At 30.5% G+C, this 23410-nt stretch overlaps 1 protein-coding gene across 3 annotated transcripts in view; it reads left to right on the top strand.

Annotated features, from left to right (window-relative positions):
- tanc2b (tetratricopeptide repeat, ankyrin repeat and coiled-coil containing 2b) overlaps positions 1–23410 on the top strand; it is a 335698-nt gene that overhangs the window by 139361 nt on the left and 172927 nt on the right. The window lies entirely within an intron of this gene.

Here is a 23410-nt window from a genome sequence, read left to right as displayed (position 1 = left end):
TTTTTTTTTTGTTTGTTTTTTTTTCCCAGCATGTTGTCAAACTTAAAGGAATTGATTACTGTGATGTATGTTGTTTAGTGCTGCCATTTTTATTCACATTAATCACACTTAAAAATTTGGATTAATCATGATTAATCACAGTGAATTACTTGATTACATAATTTTATTTAACCTAAGAAAAGACCCCAATATTTTAGAATAAATGCACATTTATTACCAAATTATTATATCTTTTTTTTTAATATTTAAAAAAAATAATCAAATTAATCACACTTGAATTTGGATTAATCATGATTAATCACAGTAATTTATTTGATTACATAATTTTATTTAACCTAAGAAAAGACCCCAATATTTTAGAAGAGATGCAAATTTATTAATAGAATGTTATAGAAAAACATTTAAAAAGATTTTTTTGTTTTTAATCAGATTAATCACACTTAAATTTGGATTAGTCATGATTAAAAACAGTGCATTATGTGCTTGCATGATTTAAATTAACCTTAAAAAAAGACCCCAATATTTTAGAATAAAAGCAAATTTATTTTGTAAGAATTTTTAAAATCAGTTTAATCACACTCAAATTTGGATTCATCATGATTAATCACGGTAAATTACTTGCTTACACAATTTAAATTAACCTTAAAAAGACCCCAATATTTTTTACCAAAATATTATCTTCTTTTTTAAGATTTAAAAAAAAAAATCAAATTAATCACACTTGAATTTGGATTAATCATGATTAATCACAGTGAATCACTTGATTACATAATTTTATTTAACCTAAGAAAAGACCCCGATATTTTAGAATAGATGCACATTTATTACCAAATATTATATCTTTTTTTTTAAGATTTATAAAAAAAATATCAAATTAATCACACTTGAATTTGGATTAATCATGATTTATCACAGTAAATTACTTGATTACATAATTGTATTTAACCTAAGGAAATACCCCAATATTTTAAAAAAGAGATGCAAATTTATTAAATGAATGTTATAGAAAAACTTTTTAAAAGATTGTTTTGTTTTTAATCAGATTAATCACACTTAAATTTGGATTAGTCATGATTAAAAACAGTGCATTACGTGGTTACATGATTTAAATTAACCTCAAAAAAAGACCCCAATATTTTAGAATAAATACAAATTTATTACCAGAATGTTATATAATTAATGTTTTAGAATTTCTTTTAAAATCAAATTAATCACACTTGAATTTGGATTAATCATGATTAATCACAGTAAGTTACTTGATTACATAATTTTATTTAGCCTAAGAAAAGACCCCAATATTTTAGAAGAGATGCAAATGTATTAAAAGGATGTAATAGAATTTTTTTTTTTAAAGATGATTTTGTTTTTAATCAGATTAATCACACTTAAATTTGGATTAGTCATGATTAAAAACAGTGCTTACATATATTCAATTAACCTTAAAAAAAGACCCCAATATTTTATAATAAATGCAAATATATTTTGTAAGAATTTTCAAAATCAGATTAATCACACTCACATTTGGATTTATCATGACTAATCACGGTAAATTACTTGCTTACACAACTTAAATTAACCTTAAAAAGACCCCAATATTTTTTACCAAAATATTATCTTTTTTTTTAAGATTTAAAAAAAAAAATCAAATTAATCACACTTGAATTTGGATTAATCATGATTAATCACAGTAAGTTACTTGATTACATAATTTTATTTAACCTAAGAAAAGACCCCAATATTTTAGAAGAGATGCAAATGTATTAAAAGGATGTTATAGATTTTTTTTTTTTTTAAAGATGATTTTGTTTTTAATCAGATTAATCACACTTAAATTTGGATTAGTCATGATTAAAAACAGTGCTTACATATATTCAATTAACCTTAAAAAAAGACCCCAATATTTTACAATAAATTCAAATTTATTTTGTAAGAATTTTCAAAATCAGATTAATCACACTCAAATTTGGATTCATCATGATTAATCACGGTAAATTACTTGCTTGCACAATTTAAATTAACCTTAAAAAGACCCCAATATTTTTTACCAAAATATTATCTTTTTTTTTAAGATTAAAAAAAAAAAATCAAATTAATCACACTTGAATTTGGATTAATCATGATTAATCACAGTGAATTACTTGATTACATAATTTTATTTAACCTAAGAAAAGACCCCAATATTTTAGAAGAGATGCAAATGTATTAAAAGGATGTTATAGATTTTTTTTTTTTTTAAAGATGATTTTGTTTTTAATCAGATTAATCACACTTAAATTTGGATTAGTCATGATTAAAAACAGTGCTTACATATATTCAATTAACCTTAAAAAAAGACCCCAATATTTTACAATAAATTCAAATTTATTTTGTAAGAATTTTCAAAATCAGATTAATCACACTCAAATTTGGATTCATCATGATTAATCACGGTAAATTACTTGCTTGCACAATTTAAATTAACCTTAAAAAGACCCCAATATTTTTTACCAAAATATTATCTTTTTTTTTAAGATTAAAAAAAAAAAATCAAATTAATCACACTTGAATTTGGATTAATCATGATTAATCACAGTGAATTACTTGATTACATAATTTTATTTAGCCTAAGAAAAGACCCCAATATTTTAGAAGAGATGCAAATGTATTAAAAGGATGTTATAGAATTTTTTTTTTTAAAGATGATTTTGTTTTTAATCAGATTAATCACACTTAAATTTGGATTAGTCATGATTAAAAACAGTGCTTGCATATATTCAATTAACCTTAAAAAAAGACCCCAATATTTTACAATAAATTCAAATTTATTTTGTAAGAATTTTCAAAATCAGATTAATCACACTCAAATTTGGATTCATCATGATTAATCACAGTGAATCACTTGATTACATAATTTTATTTAACCTAAGAAAAGACCCCAATATTTTAGAAGAGATGCAAATGTATTAAAAGGATGTTATAGAATTTTTTTTTGAAAGATGATTTTGTTTTTAATCAGATTAATCACACTTAAATTTGGATTAGTCATGATTAAAAACAGTGCTTACATATATTCAATTAACCTTAAAAAAAGACCCCAATATTTTAGAATAAAAGCAAATTTATTTTGTAAGAATTTTTTAAATCAGTTTAATCACACTCAAATTTGGATTCATCATGATTAATCACGGTAAATTACTTGCTTGCACAATTTAAATTAACCTTAAAAAGACCCCAATATTTTTTACCAAAATATTACCTTTTTTTTTTAAGATTTAAAAAAAAAAATCAAATGAATCACACTTGAATTTGGATTAATCATGATTAATCACAGTAAGTTACTTGATTACATAATTGTATTTAACCTAAGAAAAGACCCCAATATTTTAGAAGAGATGCAAATGTATTAAAAGGATGTTATAGATTTTTTTTTTTTTAAAGATGATTTTGTTTTTAATCAGATTAATCACACTTAAATTTGGATGAGTCATGATTAAAAACAGTGCTTACATATATTCAATTAACCTTAAAAAAAGACCCCAATATTTTAGAATAAAAGCAAATTTATTTTGTAAGAATTTTTAAAATCAGTTTAATCACACTCAAATTTGGATTCATCATGATTAATCACGGTAAATTACTTGCTTACACAATTTAAATTAACCTTAAAAAGACCCCAATATTGTTTACCAAAATATTATCTTTTTTTTTTAGATTAAAAAAAAAAATCAAATTAATCACACTTGAATTTGGATTAATCATGATTAATCACAGTGAATTACTTGATTACATAATTTTATTTAGCCTAAGAAAAGACCCCAATATTTTAGAAGAGATGCAAATGTATTAAAAGGATGTTATAGAATTTTTTTTTTTAAAGATGATTTTGTTTTTAATCAGATTAATCACACTTAAATTTGGATTAGTCATGATTAAAAACATTGCTTACATATTTTCAATTAACCTTAAAAAAAGACCCCAATATTTTATAATAAATGCAAATATATTTTGTAAGAATTTTCAAAATCAGATTAATCACACTCAAATTTGGATTCATCATGATTAATCACGGTAAATTAATTGCTTACACAATTTAAATTAACCTTAAAAAGACCCCAATATTTTTTACCAAAATATTATCTTTTTTTTTAAGATTAAAAAAAAAAAAATCAAATTAATCACACTTGAATTTGGATTAATCGTAATTAATCACAGTAAGTTACTTGATTACATAATTTTATTTAACCTAAGAAAAGACCCCAATATTTTAGAAGAGATGCAAATGTATTAAAAGGATGTTATAGATTTTTTTTTTTAAAGATGATTTTGTTTTTAATCAGATTAATCACACTTAAATTTGGATGAGTCATGATTAAAAACAGTGCTTACATATATTCAATTAACCTTAAAAAAAGACCCCAATATTTTACAATAAATGCAAATTTATTTTGTAAGAATTTTCAAAATCAGATTAATCACACTCAAATTTGGATTAATCATGATTAATCACGGTAAATTACTTGCGGACACAATTTAAATTAACCTTAAAAAGACCCCAATATTTTTTACCAAAATATTATCTTTTTTTTTAAGATTTGAAAAAAAAAATAATCTAATTAATCACACTTGAATTTGGATTAATCATGATTAATCACAGTAAGTTACTTGATTGCATAATTTTATTTAACCTAAAAAAAGACCCCAATATTTTAGAAGAGATGCAAATTTATTAATAGAATGTTATAGAAAAACATTTTTAAAGATTTTTTTGTTTTTAAACAGATTAATCACACTTAAATGTGGATTAGTCATGATTAAAAACAGTGCATTATGTGCTTACATGATTTAAATTAACCTTAAAAAAAGACCCCAATATTTTAGAAGAGATGCAAATTTATTAATAGAATGTTATAGAAAAACATTTTTAAAGATTTTTTTGTTTTTAATCAGATTAATCACACTTAAATGTGGATTAGTCATGATTAAAAACAGTGCATTACATGCTTACATAATTTCAATTAACCTTAAAAAAAAGACTTCAATATTTTAGAATAAAAGCAAATTTATTTTGTAAGAATTTTTAAAATCAGATTAATCACACTTAAATTTGGATTAATCATGATTAATCACAGTAAATTACTTGATTACATAATTGTATTTAACCTAAGAAAAGACCCCAATATTTTAGAAGAGATGCAAATTTATTAATAGAATGTTATAGAAAAACATTTTAAAAGATGTTTTTGTTTTTAATCAGATTAATCACACTTAAATTTGGATTAGTCATGATTAAAAACAGTACATTATGTGCTTACATGATTTAAATTAACCTTAAAAAAAGACCCCAATATTTTAGAATAAAAGCAAATTTATTTTGTAAGAATTTTAAAAATCAGATTAATCATACTTAAATTTGAATTAATAATAATTAATCACAGTAAGTTACTTGATTACATAATTGTATTTAACCTAAGAAAAGACCCCAAATTTTAAAAAAGAGATGCAAATGTATTAAATTAATGTTATAGAAAAACTTTTTAAAATATTTTTTTGTTTTTAATCAGATTAATCACATATTAAATTGGGATTAGTCATGATTAAAAACAGTGCATTACGTGCTTACATGATTTAAATTAACCTCAAAAAAAGACCCCAATATTTTAGAATGAATGCAAATTTATTACCAGAATGTTACATAATTAATTTTTTAGAATTTCTTTTAAAATCAAATTAATCACACTTGAATTTGGATTAATCATAATTAATCACAGTAAATCACTTGCTTACATAATTTAAATTAACCTACAAAAAGACCCCAATATTTAAAATAAATGGTAAAATATTTTTTAGAAGTTTAAAAAAATATCTAATTAATTACACTTGAATTTGGATTAATCGTGGTTAATCTCAGTAAATTACTTGTTTACATAATTTAAAATAACCTAAAAAAAGACCCCAATATTTTAAAACAAATGCAAATGCATTTATTATTTTACGCTATTTAAAATCAGATGAATTACACTTAAATTTGGATTGATCATGATTAATCACAGTAAATTATTTTCTTACATAATTTAAAATAACCAAAAAAAAGACTCAAATATGTTTAGATAAAGCAAATTGATTTTTTTACGATTTTGTTTTTATTAGATTGATCACACTTAAATTTGGATTAATCATCATGATTAATCTCAGTAAATTACTTGCTGACATAATTTAAATGTACCTAAAAAAGACCCCAATATTTTTAGATACATGCAAATTTATTAACAGAATGTTATAGAAAAACATTTTTTTATATTTTTAAAAAATCAGATTAATCACACTTGAATTTGATTAATTGTGATTAATCTCAGTAAATTACTTGTTTACATAATTTTAAAAAACCTAAAAAAAGACCCCAATATTTTAAAACAAATGCAAATGTTTTTTTTTTTTTTACGAATTTTAAAAATCAGATTAATTACACTTAAATTTGGATTAATCATGATTAATCACAGTAAACAATTTTCTTACATAATTTAAAATAACCTAAAAAAAAAGACCCATATATGTTAAGACAAAGCAAATTAATTTTTTAAGATTTAAAAAAAAAAATTTGATTAGTCACACTTAAATTTGGATTAATTATGATTAATCATAGTAAATTACTTGCTTACATAATTTAAATTAACCTAAAAAACACCCCAATATTTTTAGATAAATGCAAATTTATTAACAGAATGTTATAGAATATTTTTTTTTAGATTTAAAAAAAAATCAGATTAATCACACTTGAATTTTGATTAACCGTGATTAATATCAGTAAATTACTTTCTTACATAATTTAAAATAACCTAAAAAAAGACCCCAATATTTTAAAACAAATGCTATTTTTTTTTTTTTAGGATTTTTTAAATCAGATTAATTACACTTAAATTTGTATTAATCATGATTAATCACAGTAAATTATTTTCTTGCATAATTTAAAACAACCTAAAAAAAAGACCCAAATATGTTTAGACAAAGCAAATGAATTTTTAAAGATTTTTATTTAAATTAGTTTAATCACACTTAAATTTGGATTAATCATGATTAATCACAGTAAATTACTTGCTTACATAATTTAAATTTACCTAAAAAAAGACCCCAATATTTTTAGATACATGCAAATTTATTAACAGAATGTTATAGAATTTTTTTTTTTTTAGATAAAAAAAACCCCCAGATTAATCACACTTGAATTTGGATTAATCGTGATTAATCTCAGTAAATTACTTGTTTACATAATTTAAAATAACTTAAAAAAAGACCACAATATTTTAAAACAAATGCACATTTTTTTATTTTTTTAAACGAATTTTAAAAATCAGATTAATTACACTTAAATTTGGATTAATCATCATTAATCACTGTAAATTATTTTCTTACATAATTTAAAATAACCTAAAAAAAAAAGACCCAAATATGTTTAGACAAAGCAAATTAATTTTTTAAGATTTAAAAAAAAAAATAGATTAATCACACTTAAATTTGGATTAATCATGATTAATCACAGTAAATTACTTGCTTACATTATTTAAATTAACCTAAAAAAGACCCCAATATTTTTAGATAAAAAGAAATATATTAACAGAATGTTATAGAATTTATTTTTTTTAGATTTTTAAAAAATCTGATTAATCACACTTGAATTTGGATTAACCGTGATTAATCTCAGTAAATTACTTTCTTACATAATTTAAAATAACCTAAAAAAAGACCTCAATATTTTAAAACAAATGTGAGTTTATTATTTGTTTTACAAATTTTTAAAATCAGATTAATTACACTTAAATTTGGATTAATCATGATTAATCACTGTAAATTATTTTTTACATAATTTAAAATAACCTAAAAAAAAAAGACCCAACTATGTTTAGACAAAGCAAATTTATTTTTTAAGTTGTTTTTTTTTAATTAAATTAATCCCGCTTAAATTTGGATTAATCATGATTGCTTGCTTACATAATTTAAATTAACCTAAAAAAGACCCCAATATTTTTAGATAAATGCAAATTTATCAACAGAATGTTATAGAAAACTGTTTTTTTAGATGATTAAAAAATTATATTAATCACACTTGAATTTGGATTGATCGTGATTAATCTCAGTAAATTACTTGCTTACATTATTTAAAATAACCCCCAAAAAGACCACAATATTTTAAAACAAATGCAAATATATTGTTTGTTTTTTTTACGAATTTTCAAAATCAGATTAATTACACTTAAATTTGGATTAATCATGGTTAATGACAGTAAATTATTTTCTTACATAATTTAAAATAGCCTAAAAAAAAAGACCCAAAAATGTTTAAGACAAAGCAAATGTATTTTTTAAGATTTTTTTAAATTAGATTAATCACACTTAAATTTGGATTAATCATGATTAATTACAGTAAATTACTTGCTTACATAATTTAAATTAATCTAAAAAAGACCCCAATATTTGTAGATAAATGCAAACTTATTAACAGAATGTTATAGAATTTTTTTTTTTAGATTAAAAAAAAAAAATCACATTTAAATTTGGATTAGTTGTTTACATAATTTAAAATACCCCCCCCACCCCCCCACAAAAAAGACCACAATATTTTTTAAACACATGCAAATGTATTTTTTAAGATTACATTAAATTGCGTCTCTTTTAAAAGAATCCAAAATACATACTTTTCCTCTTTAATCCTCTTTATTTGAACTTCCTCAAAGTGCTAACTGATGAGTAAAGATGAAGAATGTTTTGTCGTCTTCATGGATGCTCCTCTGCCCAGCACGCAGGAACACCTTTCATTTTGTCCCTGCGGGCTCTCTCACCTTTAATCAACCCACCCAGCGTGGAAAGGTCATGTGACCTCCACTGGCGTGTGACCTGCTGTGTCAGCCCTGGTTGGCCTCGTCCAATCAGAACTTCTCGCTGACAGGAGCGGGTGTTGTTGACCTTTTATGGAGAATGTTGGAAGCGAGGAGGTTCTTGCCTGGACTCTATCAATGTCGACTTTGTGTTTGAGGAGGTTCTTGCATCAGTCCATCTTAGATGAGCTCGGGCCCGGCGAAGCGTTTCTGGGTGTTGTTGATAAATGGCCTTGGCTTTGCATAGTAGAGTTTTAACTTGCACTTACAGATGTAGCGACCAACTTTAGTTACTGACAGTGGTTTTCTGAAGTGTTCCTGAGCCCATGTGGTGATATCCTTTACACACTGATGTGGCTTTTTGATGCAGTGAGGGATCCAAGGTCTGTAATACGTGCAGTGATTTACCACCTGTTCCCAATTAGCCTGTTCACCTGTGGGATGTTCCAAATAAGTCTTTGATGAGCATTCCTCAACTTTCTCACTCTTTTTTGCCTCTTGTGCCAGCTTTTTTGAAACATGTTGCAGGCATCAAATTCCAAATGAGCTAATATTTGCAAACAATAACAAAGTTTCTCATGTTCAGTCTATTCAGTTGAATATAAGTTGAAAAGGATTTGTTGTATTCTCTTTTTATTTACCATTTACACAACGTGACAACTTCACTGCTTTTGGCTTTTTATATATAGCGCTGTCAACAGGAACAGGAAGTAGGTCTGAGCTCCACGGGAGGACGACACTTGCGTGGTTTGATGAATAAAAGTTGACAAATTGTCACACGTCGTCGTTCCTGCTTCGCCGACACAAGAAAGGTTTTGATTGACAGTTGATGTGCGCGCCTGAGTCAAAATAGAGCAGGTGTGCGCTACGTGTCCTTATATGGGCGTCATGCCGGTCACAAGAGTCATTTCAAGCACTTTTTCAAGATAGCTCCGCCCCCAAAACTATTGATCCTTTACCAAATACATATAAACCTACAAATGATCCATGTAGTATCACTTTTAACATTAGTGAACCTTTCCCTAAAAAATAAACAACTTAATGCCTTCTGCAGCTGGTTCAAAAAATTTTAATTAGCTAAAATGCTAGCATAAAATGTTAGCATGCTAATGTAAATATGATAACATAGGAAAAGTTAGCATATTTGTAAAATGGTGGCAAGTATCAAAATCCTTGATTTTTATGTAAAAAAAAATTTAAAGCTAAAATACTAGCATAAAATGTTAGCATGCTAATGTAAATATGATAACATAGGAAAAGTTAGCATATTTGTAAAATGGTGGCAAGTATCAAAATCCTTGATTTTTATGTTTAAAAAAAAAAGCTAAAATACTAGCATAAAATGTTAGCATGCAAATGCAAGTATGATAACATAGGAAAAGTTAGCATATTTGTAAAATGGTGGCAAGTATCAAAATCCTTGATTTTTATGTAAAAAAAATTAAAAGCTAAAATACTAGCATAAAATGTTAGCATGCTAATGTAAATATGATAACATAGGAAAAGTTAGCATATTTGTAAAATGGTGGCAAGTATCAAAATCCATGATTTTTATGTTTAAAAAAAAAAAGCTAAAATACTAGCATAAAATGTTAGCATGCTAATGTAAATATGATAACATAGGAAAAGTTAGCATATTTGTAAAATGGTGGCAAGTATCAAAATCCATGATTTTTATGTTTAAAAAAAAAAAAGCTAAAATACTAGCATAAAATGTTAGCATGCTAATGCAAGTATGATAACATAGGAAAAGTTAGCATATTTGTAAAATGGTGGCAAGTATCAAAATCCTTGATTTTTATGTAAAAAAAACTAAAAGCTAAAATACTAGCATAAAATGTTAGCATGCTAATGTAAATATGATAACATAGGAAAAGTTAGCATATTTGTAAAATGGTGGCAAGTATCAAAATCCATGATTTTTATGTTTAAAAAAAAGAAGCTAAAATACTAGCATAAAATGTTAGCATGCTAATGTAAATATGATAACATAGGAAAAGTTAGCATATTTGTAAAATGGTGGCAAGTATCAAAATCCATGATTTTTATGTTTAAAAAAAAAGAAGCTAAAATACTAGCATAAAATGTTAGCATGCTAATGTAAGTATGATAACATAGGAAAAGTTAGCATATTTGTAAAATGGTGGCAAGTATCAAAATCCTTGATTTTTATGTAAAAAAAAATTAAAAGCTAAAATACTAGCATAAAATGTTAGCATGCTAATGTAAATATGATAACATAGGAAAAGTTAGCATATTTGTAAAATGGTGGCAAGTATCAAAATCCATGCTTTTTATGTTTAAAAAAAAAGAAGCTAAAATACTAGCATAAAATGTTAGCATGCTAATGTAAATATGATAACTTAGGAAAAGTTAGCATATTTGTAAAATGGTGGCAAGTATCAAAATCCTTGATTTTTATGTAAAAAAAAATTAAAAGTTAAAATACTAGCATAAAATGTTAGCATGCTAATGTAAGTATGATAACATAGGAAAAGTTAGCATATTTGTAAAATGGTGGCAAGTATCAAAATCCTTGATTTTTATGTAAAAAAAAATTAAAAGCTAAAATACTAGCATAAAATGTTAGCATGCTAATGTAAATATGATAAAATAGGAAAAGTTAGCATATTTGTAAAATGGTGGCAAGTATCAAAATCCATGCTTTTTATGTTTAAAAAAAAAGCTAAAATACTAGCATAAAATGTTAGCATGCTAATGCAAGTATGATAACACAGGGTGTACCCCGCCTTCCACCCGATTGTAGCTGTGATAGGCTCCAGCGTCCCCCGCCACCCCGAAGGGAATAAGCGGTAGAAAATGGATGGATGGATGGATGGATGGTGGCACGTATCAAAATCCATGATTTTTAGGTTGAAAAAAAATTCAACGAGCTAAAATACTAGCATAAAAGGTTAGCATGCTAACATTAGCATGAAAACCATAGGAAACGATAGCGCACTTTTAAGATGGCCCCAAGTATCAAAAGACACGATTTTTAGGTTTAAACGAATAAAATGAGCTAAAATGCCATCTTTGCATGTTAGCATGCTAGCGTTTTATGTTAGTATTTTAGCTAATTTTATCCATTTGAATTTAAAAATCATGGATTTTTTTTTACTTGTTCACTTAATCTTAGAAGTGAACTAACCTTTGCTACGTTATCACACTTACATTAGCATGCTAACGTTTTATGCTAGCATTTTTGCAAATCGTATTCGTTTGAACCTAAAATAGTATTTTAGCGAATTTTATCCGTTTGAATCTAAAAATCATGGATTTTTTTTCCGGGTGTCGTCTTAGAAGAATGATTACTTTTCCTACGCTAGCATTTTTTGCTGACTTTACGCGTTTTAAAAAACGTTAGCGTGCTAACGTAAACGTGACAAGATGGGAAGAGTTAGCATACTTGTAAGATAGATTCAAACCAATAAAAATAGAGAAATACGAGTATATGTTAGCATGCTAATGTAAGTATGATAACATAGGAAAAGTTAGCATATTTGTAAAATGGTGGCAAGTATCAAAATCCTTGATTTTTATGTAAAAAAAAATTAAAAGCTAAAATACTAGCATGAAATGTTAGCATGCTAATGCAAGTATGATAACACAGGGTGTACCCCGCCTTCCGCCCGATTGTAGCTAAGATAGGCTCCAGCGCCCCCCGCGACCCCAAAAGGGAATAAGCGGTAGAAAATGGATGGATGGAAATACTAGCATAAAATGTTAGCATGCTAATGTAAATATGATAACATAGGAAAAGTTAGCATATTTGTAAAATGGTGGCAAGTATCAAAATCCATGCTTTTTATGTTTAAAAAAAAAAGCTAAAATACTAGCGTAAAAATGTTAGCATGCTAATGCAAGTATGATAACACAGGGTGTACCCCGCCTTCCGCCCGATTGTAGCTGAGATAGGCTCCAGCGCGGTAGAAAATGGATGGATGGATGGATGGTGGCACGTATCAAAATCCATGATTTTTAGGTTGAAAAAAAATTCAACGAGCTAAAATAATAGCATAAAAGGTTAGCATGCTAACATTAGCATGAAAACCATAGGAACCTTTAAGATGGCCCCAAGTATCAAAAGACACGATTTTTAGGTTTAAACGAATAAAATGAGCTAAAATGCCATCTTTGCATGTTAGCATGCTAGCGTTTTATGTTAGTATTTTAGCTCATTTTATCCATTTGAATTTAAAAATCATGGATTTTTTTTTTTTACTTGGGGTCATCTTAGAAGTTAGCTAACTTTTGCTACGTTATCACACTTACATTAGCATGCTAACGTTTTATGCTAGCATTTTTGCAAATCGTATTCGTTTGAACCTAAAATAGTATTTTAGTGAATTTTATCCGTTTGAATCCAAAAATCATGGATTTTTTTTCTGGGTGTCGTCTTAGAAGAATGATTACTTTTCCTACGCTAGCATTTTTTGCTGACTTTAGGCGTTTTAAAAACGTTAGCGTGCTAACGTAAACGTGACAAGATGGGAAGAGTTAGCATACTTGTAAGATAGATTTAAACCAATAAAAATAGAGAAATACGAGTATAATATGTTAGCATGCTAATGTAAGTATGATAACATAGGAAAAGTTAGCATATTTGTAAAATGGTGGCAAGTATCAAAATCCTTGATTTTTATGTAAAAAAAAATTAAAAGCTAAAATACTAGCATAAAATGTTAGCATGCTAATGCAAGTATGATAACACAGGGTGTACCCCGCCTTCCGCCCGATTGTAGCTAAGATAGGCTCCAGCGCCCCCCGCGACCCCAAAAGGGAATAAGCGGTAGAAAATGGATGGATGGAAATACTAGCATAAAATGTTAGCATGCTAATGTAAATATGATAACATAGGAAAAGTTAGCATATTTGTAAAATGGTGGCAAGTATCAAAATCCATGCTTTTTATGTTTAAAAAAAAAAGCTAAAATACTAGCGTAAAAATGTTAGCATGCTAATGCAAGTATGATAACACAGGGTGTACCCCGCCTTCCGCCCGATTGTAGCTGAGATAGGCTCCAGCGCGGTAGAAAATGGATGGATGGATGGATGGTGGCACGTATCAAAATCCATGATTTTTAGGTTGAAAAAAAATTCAACGAGCTAAAATAATAGCATAAAAGGTTAGCATGCTAACATTAGCATGAAAACCATAGGAACTTTTAAGATGGCCCCAAGTATCAAAAGACACGATTTTTAGGTTTAAACGAATAAAATGAGCTAAAATGCCATCTTTGCATGTTAGCATGCTAGCGTTTTATGTTACTATTTTAGCTAATTTTATCCATTTGAATCCAAAAATCATGGATTTTTTTTTACTTGGGGTCATCTTAGAAGTGAGCTAACCTTTGCTAGCATGCTAACATTTTGTGCTAGCATTTTTGCAAATCGTATTCGTTTGAACCTAAAATAGTATTTTAGTGAATTTTATCCGTTTGAATCCAACAATCATGTTGTTTTTTTCTGGGTGTCGTCTTAGAAGAATGATTACTTTTCCTACGCTAGCATTTTTTTGCCGACTTTACGCGTTTTAAAAACGTTAGCGTGCTAACGTAAACGTGACAAGATGGGAAGAGTTAGCATACTTGTAAGATAGATTTAAACCAATAAAAATAGAGAAATACGAGTATAATATGTTATCATGCTAATGTAAGTATGATAACATAGGAAAAGTTAGCATATTTGTAAAATGGTGGCAAGTATCAAAATCCTTGATTTTTATGTAAAAAAAAATTAAAAGCTAAAATACTAGCATAAAATGTTAGCATGCTAATGTAAATATGATAACATAGGAAAAGTTAGCATATTTGTAAAATGGTGGCAAGAATCAAAATCCATGCTTTTTATGTTTAAAGAAAAGAAGCTAAAATACTAGCATAAAATGTTAGCATGCTAATGCAAGTATGATAACACAGGGTGTACCCCGCCTTCCGCCCGATTGTAGCTGAGATAGGCTCCAGCGCCCCCCGGAATAAGCGGTAGAAAATGGAGGGATGGATGGTGGCACGTATCAAAATCCATGATTTTTAGGTTGAAAAAAAATTAAACGAGCTAAAATACTAGCATAAAAGGTTAGCATGCTAACATTAGCATGAAAACCATAGGAAACGATAGTGCACTTTTAAGATGGCCCCAAGTATTAAAAGACATGATTTTTAGGTTTAAACGAATAAAATGAGCTAAAATGCCATTTTTGCATGTTAGCATGCTAGCGTTTTATGTTAGTCCATCCATCCATTTTCTACCGCTTATTCCCTTTGGGGTCGCGGGGGGCGCTGGAGCCTATCTCAGCTACAATCGGGCGGAAGGCGGGGTACACTCTGTGTTATCATACTTGCATTAGCATGCTAACATTTTATGCTAGTATTTTAGCTTTTTTTTTTTAAACATAAAAATCAAGGATTTTGATACTTGCCACCATTTTACAAATATGCTAACTTTTCCTATGTTATCATATTTACATTAGCATGCTAACATTTTATGCTAGTATTTTAGCTTTTAATTTTTTTTTACATAAAAATCAAGGATTTTGATACTTGCCACCATTTTACAAATATGCTAACTTTTCCTATGTTATCATACTTACATTAGCATGCTAACATTTTATGCTAGTATTTTAGCTAATTTTATCCATTTGAATTTAAAAATCATGGATTTTTTTTTTTACTTGGGGTCATCTTAGAAGTTAGCTAACTTTTGCTACGTTATCACACTTACATTAGCATGCTAACGTTTTATGCTAGCATTTTTGCAAATCGTATTCGTTTGAACCTAAAATAGTATTTTAGTGAATTTTATCCGTTTGAATCCAAAAATCATGGATTTTTTTTTCCGGGTGTCGTCTTAGAAGAATGATTACTTTTCTTACGCTAGCATTTTTTGCTGACTTTACGCGTTTTAAAAAACGTTAGCATGCTAACGTAAACGTGACAAGATGGGAAGAGTTCGCATACTTGTAAGATAGATTTAAACCAATAAAAATAGAGAAATACGAGTATAATATGTTATCATGCTAATGTAAGTATGATAACATAGGAAAAGTTAGCATATTTGTAAAATGGTGGCAAGTATCAAAATCCTTGATTTTTATGTAAAAAAAAATTAAAAGCTAAAATACTAGCATAAAATGTTAGCATGCTAATGCAAGTATGATAACACAGGGTGTACCCCGCCTTCCGCCCGATTGTAGCTAAGATAGGCTCCAGCGCCCCCCGCGACCCCAAAAGGGAATAAGCGGTAGAAAATGGATGGATGGAAATACTAGCATAAAATGTTAGCATGCTAATGTAAATATGATAACATAGGAAAAGTTAGCATATTTGTAAAATGGTGGCAAGTATCAAAATCCATGCTTTTTATGTTTAAAAAAAAAAGCTAAAATACTAGCGTAAAAATGTTAGCATGCTAATGCAAGTATGATAACACAGGGTGTACCCCGCCTTCCGCCCGATTGTAGCTGAGATAGGCTCCAGCGCGGTAGAAAATGGATGGATGGATGGATGGTGGCACGTATCAAAATCCATGATTTTTAGGTTGAAAAAAAATTCAACGAGCTAAAATAATAGCATAAAAGGTTAGCATGCTAACATTAGCATGAAAACCATAGGAACTTTTAAGATGGCCCCAAGTATCAAAAGACACGATTTTTAGGTTTAAACGAATAAAATGAGCTAAAATGCCATCTTTGCATGTTAGCATGCTAGCGTTTTATGTTACTATTTTAGCTAATTTTATCCATTTGAATCCAAAAATCATGGATTTTTTTTTACTTGGGGTCATCTTAGAAGTGAGCTAACCTTTGCTAGCATGCTAACATTTTGTGCTAGCATTTTTGCAAATCGTATTCGTTTGAACCTAAAATAGTATTTTAGTGAATTTTATCCGTTTGAATCCAACAATCATGTTGTTTTTTTCTGGGTGTCGTCTTAGAAGAATGATTACTTTTCCTACGCTAGCATTTTTTTGCCGACTTTACGCGTTTTAAAAACGTTAGCGTGCTAACGTAAACGTGACAAGATGGGAAGAGTTAGCATACTTGTAAGATAGATTTAAACCAATAAAAATAGAGAAATACGAGTATAATATGTTATCATGCTAATGTAAGTATGATAACATAGGAAAAGTTAGCATATTTGTAAAATGGTGGCAAGTATCAAAATCCTTGATTTTTATGTAAAAAAAAATTAAAAGCTAAAATACTAGCATAAAATGTTAGCATGCTAATGTAAATATGATAACATAGGAAAAGTTAGCATATTTGTAAAATGGTGGCAAGAATCAAAATCCATGCTTTTTATGTTTAAAGAAAAGAAGCTAAAATACTAGCATAAAATGTTAGCATGCTAATGCAAGTATGATAACACAGGGTGTACCCCGCCTTCCGCCCGATTGTAGCTGAGATAGGCTCCAGCGCCCCCCGGAATAAGCGGTAGAAAATGGATGGATGGATGGTGGCACGTATCAAAATCCATGATTTTTAGGTTGAAAAAAAATTAAACGAGCTAAAATACTAGCATAAAAGGTTAGCATGCTAACATTAGCATGAAAACCATAGGAAACGATAGTGCACTTTTAAGATGGCCCCAAGTATCAAAAGACACGATTTTTAGGTTTAAACGAATAAAATGAGCTAAAATGCCATCTTTGCATGTTAGCATGCTAGCGTTTTATGTTAGTCCATCCATCCATCCATTTTCTACCGCTTATTCCCTTTGGGGTCGCGGGGGGCGCTGGAGCCTATCTCAGCTACAATCGGGCGGAAGGCGGGGTACACTCTGTGTTATCATACTTGCATTAGCATGCTAACATTTTATGCTAGTATTTTAGCTTTTTTTTTTAAACATAAAAATCAAGGATTTTGATCCTTGCCACCATTTTACAAATATGCTAACTTTTCCTATGTTATCATATTTACATTAGCATGCTAACATTTTATGCTAGTATTTTAGCTTTTAATTTTTTTTTACATAAAAATCAAGGATTTTGATACTTGCCACCATTTTACAAATATGCTAACTTTTCCTATGTTATCATACTTACATTAGCATGCTAACATTTTATGCTAGTATTTTAGCTAATTTTATCCATTTGAATTTAAAAATCATAGATTTGTTTTTTTACTTGGGGTCATCTTAGAAGTTAGCTAACTTTTGCTACGTTATCACACTTACATTAGCATGCTAACGTTTTATGCTAGCATTTTTGCAAATCGTATTCGTTTGAACCTAAAATAGTATTTTAGCGAATTTTATCCGTTTGAATCTAAAAATCATGGATTTTTTTTCCGGGTGTCGTCTTAGAAGAATGATTACTAATCCTACGCTAGCATTTTTTTGCTGACTTTACGCGTTTTAAAAACGTTAGCGTGCTAACGTAAACGTGACAAGATGGGAAGAGTTAGCATACTTGTAAAATAGATTCAAACCAATAAAAATAGAGAAATGCATGTTAGCATGCTAATGTAGACATGCTAACATCAAACAACTTGTCCAGATGTTTACTGACGTATTTCATGTTTGATAACTTTTACCGGCTCCAAATATGGCTTATCGGCTTCCTTGACTCCTGATAATCGGTATCAGTATCGGCCATAAAAAGATGGCTGCACTCTGAAGGGTAAAAGAGCGTTTTTATTGAAAACAAACGACTCCTTCCTGCTCGCCATCCCGCGTGTGCGTCTCTCCTGTCATCATCCAAACACTCCTCCCTCCCTCCCTCCCCTCTTTTTTTTTCATGACATCTCTCTCTCTCTCTCTCTCCATTCCCACCCTTCCTCCCTCCCCCTCCTTTTCTGCTCGCTGGTTGCCACGACAACAGCAGCACTGCGCCATTCATCCGTCGGAGACCTGAGCTCGCCTTCCTTCTCTCCGGCGTCCGTAGACGTGACATCGCTGGCGGGGCGCGCGGCGTCCATCAGGCGGCGACCGCTTTTCCCTTTTTTTTTTTTTCCTCTCTTCCTTCGCCCGTCCTCTCTCTCTCTCTCCCCGGGCGCGGGGTGAACGAAGGTTACCCGCTCGCCAGGCGGGTGTCACCTCTGCTGCGCCCTCCCGTTCCCCGGAGACGCTCCTCCCCCTCGCCTCGCCGCCGTATCGCTTACTGGAGTGCAGCATCAGCACCCCAACCCTGAGGAGCCCCCTCTTCCCCGCGTGCCGCCCCTCCTCCCTGTTTTTGGATGAGCCGCCGCTCCGGGAGGACCGCCGCCGTCGCACGCCAGCCTGTGGGACTGCGCTTTTGGTGAGCCCCGCCACGCCCTCTCTCGACACTTAAGTCTCCGCCCACTGAGGTGAGGCCGCCGGGTCACGTGACGCTCGGGAAGTGATTCGATGCACTCGTCGGCGGGCGCTAACGACGCTAATGACGCTAACGTAGGCGCTGTGAATCAAGTGCTTTGATAACGTAAGTGTTCTGCTGCGGTTCGTGCGTCGGCGTGGGTGAGCGTTCGATTGTCTCTCTAGTGCGTGTGTGTGTGCGTGTGTGTGTGTGAGTGTGTGTGTGCTCTGAAGTGTGTGTCTAAGCACAAGCTGTGGGCGATAATGATGCTTGTTCCTGTTGTGCATTAGTCTCACTTCTCCATCATCAGACGGGCATACAGAAATAGCTGAAAGTTGTCTGTTTAGTTCTTTTTGTTGTTGTTGTTGTTGTTGTGGAGGCACATCCACCCCCACCCCCACCCCCAAACACACACACACACACACACACACACACACACACACACACACCGCCATCCAGTTTGGCGGCTGCAGGCTGCTCGCCTCCCTGCCCGCTCCCCCCCAGGCGGCTACGTGAACAGAACAAAATGTCTCAATAACAGCAGGCTAACGTCATCATCGCGGAGATGCAGCGTCGAAAAAACGTTACGCCCAAAGTTTGTCGGCCGATTAGAGAAGTCAGCGTGCTTCTAAGATGGACACGAGTCTCCAAATCCTTGAATTTCCGGTTTGAATGTAAATGTGATGTTTGAATGGTTAAAACTAGCAAAAATGCTAACGTTAGCATGCTAACGTTAGCATGATAGCATAAGAAAAGTTAGCGTACTTCTAAAATGACACAAACCTAAAAAAATCCTTGAATTTCAGGCTTGAATGGTTAAAACTAGCTAAAATGCTAGCGTAAAATGTTAGCATGCTAACGTTAGCATGATAGCACGAGAAAAGTTAGCATACTTTGAAGATGGACACAAGTCTCAAAATCCTTGAATTTCAGGTTTGAATGGTTAAAACTAGCGCAAACGTTAGCATGCTAACATTAGCATGATAGCATAGGAAAAGTTAGCGTACTTCTAAGATGGACACAAGCCCCAAAATTCTTGAATTTCAGGTTTGAATGGTTAAAATTAGCGAAAATGCTAACGTAAACGTTAGCATGCTAACATTAGCATGATAGCTTAAGAAAAGTTAGCGTACTTCTAAAATGACACAAACCTAAAAAAATCCTTGAATTTCAGGCTTAAATGGTTAGAACTAGCTAAAATGCTAGCTTAAAATGTTAGCATGCTAACATTAGCATGATAGCATAAGAAAAGTTAGCGTACTTCTAAAATGACACAAACCTAAAAAAATCCTTGAATTTCAGGTTTGAATGGTTAAAACTAGCGAAAATGCTAACGTAAAACGTTAGCATGATAGCATAAGAAAAGTTAGCGTACTTCTAAAATGACACAAACCTCAAAATCCTTGAATTTCAGGCTTGAATGGTTAAAACTAGCTAAAATGCTAGCGTAAAATGTTAGCATGCTAACATTAGCATGATAGCACGAGAAAAGTTAGCATACTTTGAAGATGGACACAAGTCTCAAAATCCTTGAATTTCAGGTTTGAATGGTTAAAACTAGCGCAAAATGCTAGCGTTAACGTTAACATGCTAACGTTAGCATGATAGCATAGGAAAAGTTAGCGTACTTGTGGACACAAGCCCCAAAATTCTTGAATTTCAGGTTTGAATGGTTAAAACTAGCTAAAATGCTAGTGTAAAACTTTAGCATGCTAACATTAGCATGATAGCATGAGAAAAGTTAACATACTTTTAAGATGGACACAAATATAAACAGTTCTTAAATTTCAGGTTTGAATGGTTAAAACTAGCTAAAATGCTAACATAAAATGTTAGCATGCTAACATTAGCATGATAGCATAAGAAAAGTTAGCGTACTTCTAAAATGACACAAACCTCAAAATCCTTGAAATTCAGGCTTGAATGGTTAAAACTAGCTAAAATGCTAGCGTAAAATGTTAGCATGCTAACATTAGCATGATAGCATAAGAAAAGTTAGCGTACTTCTAAAATGACACAAACCTAAAAAATCCTTGAATTTCAGGCTTGAATGGTTAAAACTAGCTAAAATGCTAGCGTAAAATGTTAGCATGCTAACATTAGCATGGTAGCATAAGAAAAGTTAGCGTACTTCTAAAATGACACAAACCTAAAAAAATCCTTGAATTTCAGGCTTGAATGGTTAAAACTAGCTAAAATGCTAGCGTAAAATGTTACCATGCTAACATTAGCATGATAGCATAAGAAAAGTTAGCGTACTTCTAAAATGACACAAACCTAAAAAAAATCCTTGAATTTCAGGCTTGAATGGTTAAAACTAGCTAAAATGCTAGCGTAAAATGTTAGCATGCTAACATTAGCATGATAGCATGAGAAAAGTTAGCGTACTTCTAAAATGACACAGACCTAAAAAAAATCCTTGAATTTCAGGCTTGAATGGTTAAAACTAGCTAAAATGCTAGCGTAAAATGTTAGCATGCTAACATTAGCATGATAGCACGAGAAAAGTTAACATACTTTTAAGATGGACGCAAGTCTCAAAATCCTTGAATTTCAGGTTTGAATGGTTAAAACTAGCGCAAACGTTAGCATGCTAACATTAACATGATAGCATAAGAAAAGTTAGCGTACTTCTAAAATGACACAAACCTCAAAAATACTTGAATTTCAGGCTTGAATGGTTAAAACTAGCTAAAATGCTAGCGTAAAATGTTAGCATGCTAACATTAGCATGATAGCATAAGAAAAGTTAGCGTACTTCTAAAATGACACAAACCTAAAAAAATCCTTGAATTTCAGGGTTGAATGGTTAAAACTAGCTAAAATGCTAGTGTAAAATGTTAGCATGATAGCACGAGAAAAGTTAACATACTTTTAAGATGGACACAAGTCTCAAAATCCTTGAATTTCAGGTTTGAATGGTTAAAACTAGCGCAAAATGCTAGCGTTAACGTTAGCATGATAGCATAGGAAAAGTTAGCGTACTTCTAAGATGGACACAAGCCCCAAAATTCTTGAATTTCAGGTTTGAATGGTTAAAATTAGCGAAAATGCTAACGTAAACGTTAGCATGCTAACATTAGCATGATAGCTTAAGAAAAGTTAGCGTACTTCTAAAATGACACAAACCTAAAAAAATCCTTGAATTTCAGGCTTAAATGGTTAGAACTAGCTAAAATGCTAGCTTAAAATGTTAGCATGCTAACATTAGCATGATAGCATAAGAAAAGTTAGCGTACTTCTAAAATGACACAAACCTAAAAAAATCCTTGAATTTCAGGTTTGAATGGTTAAAACTAGCGAAAATGCTAACGTAAAACGTTAGCATGATAGCATAAGAAAAGTTAGCGTACTTCTAAAATGACACAAACCTCAAAATCCTTGAATTTCAGGCTTGAATGGTTAAAACTAGCTAAAATGCTAGCGTAAAATGTTAGCATGCTAACATTAGCATGATAGCACGAGAAAAGTTAGCATACTTTGAAGATGGACACAAGTCTCAAAATCCTTGAATTTCAGGTTTGAATGGTTAAAACTAGCGCAAAATGCTAGCGTTAACGTTAACATGCTAACGTTAGCATGATAGCATAGGAAAAGTTAGCGTACTTGTGGACACAAGCCCCAAAATTCTTGAATTTCAGGTTTGAATGGTTAAAACTAGCTAAAATGCTAGTGTAAAACTTTAGCATGCTAACATTAGCATGATAGCATGAGAAAAGTTAACATACTTTTAAGATGGACACAAATATAAACAGTTCTTAAATTTCAGGTTTGAATGGTTAAAACTAGCTAAAATGCTAACATAAAATGTTAGCATGCTAACATTAGCATGATAGCATAAGAAAAGTTAGCGTACTTCTAAAATGACACAAACCTCAAAATCCTTGAAATTCAGGCTTGAATGGTTAAAACTAGCTAAAATGCTAGCGTAAAATGTTAGCATGCTAACATTAGCATGATAGCATAAGAAAAGTTAGCGTACTTCTAAAATGACACAAACCTAAAAAATCCTTGAATTTCAGGCTTGAATGGTTAAAACTAGCTAAAATGCTAGCGTAAAATGTTAGCATGCTAACATTAGCATGGTAGCATAAGAAAAGTTAGCGTACTTCTAAAATGACACAAACCTAAAAAAATCCTTGAATTTCAGGCTTGAATGGTTAAAACTAGCTAAAATGCTAGCGTAAAATGTTACCATGCTAACATTAGCATGATAGCATAAGAAAAGTTAGCGTACTTCTAAAATGACACAAACCTAAAAAAAATCCTTGAATTTCAGGCTTGAATGG

This window comes from Nerophis lumbriciformis, linkage group LG39 (assembly GCF_033978685.3).
Source record: "Nerophis lumbriciformis linkage group LG39, RoL_Nlum_v2.1, whole genome shotgun sequence".
Lineage (NCBI taxonomy): Eukaryota > Metazoa > Chordata > Actinopteri > Syngnathiformes > Syngnathidae > Nerophis > Nerophis lumbriciformis.
This window is presented reverse-complemented; position numbering and strand designations above follow the sequence as displayed.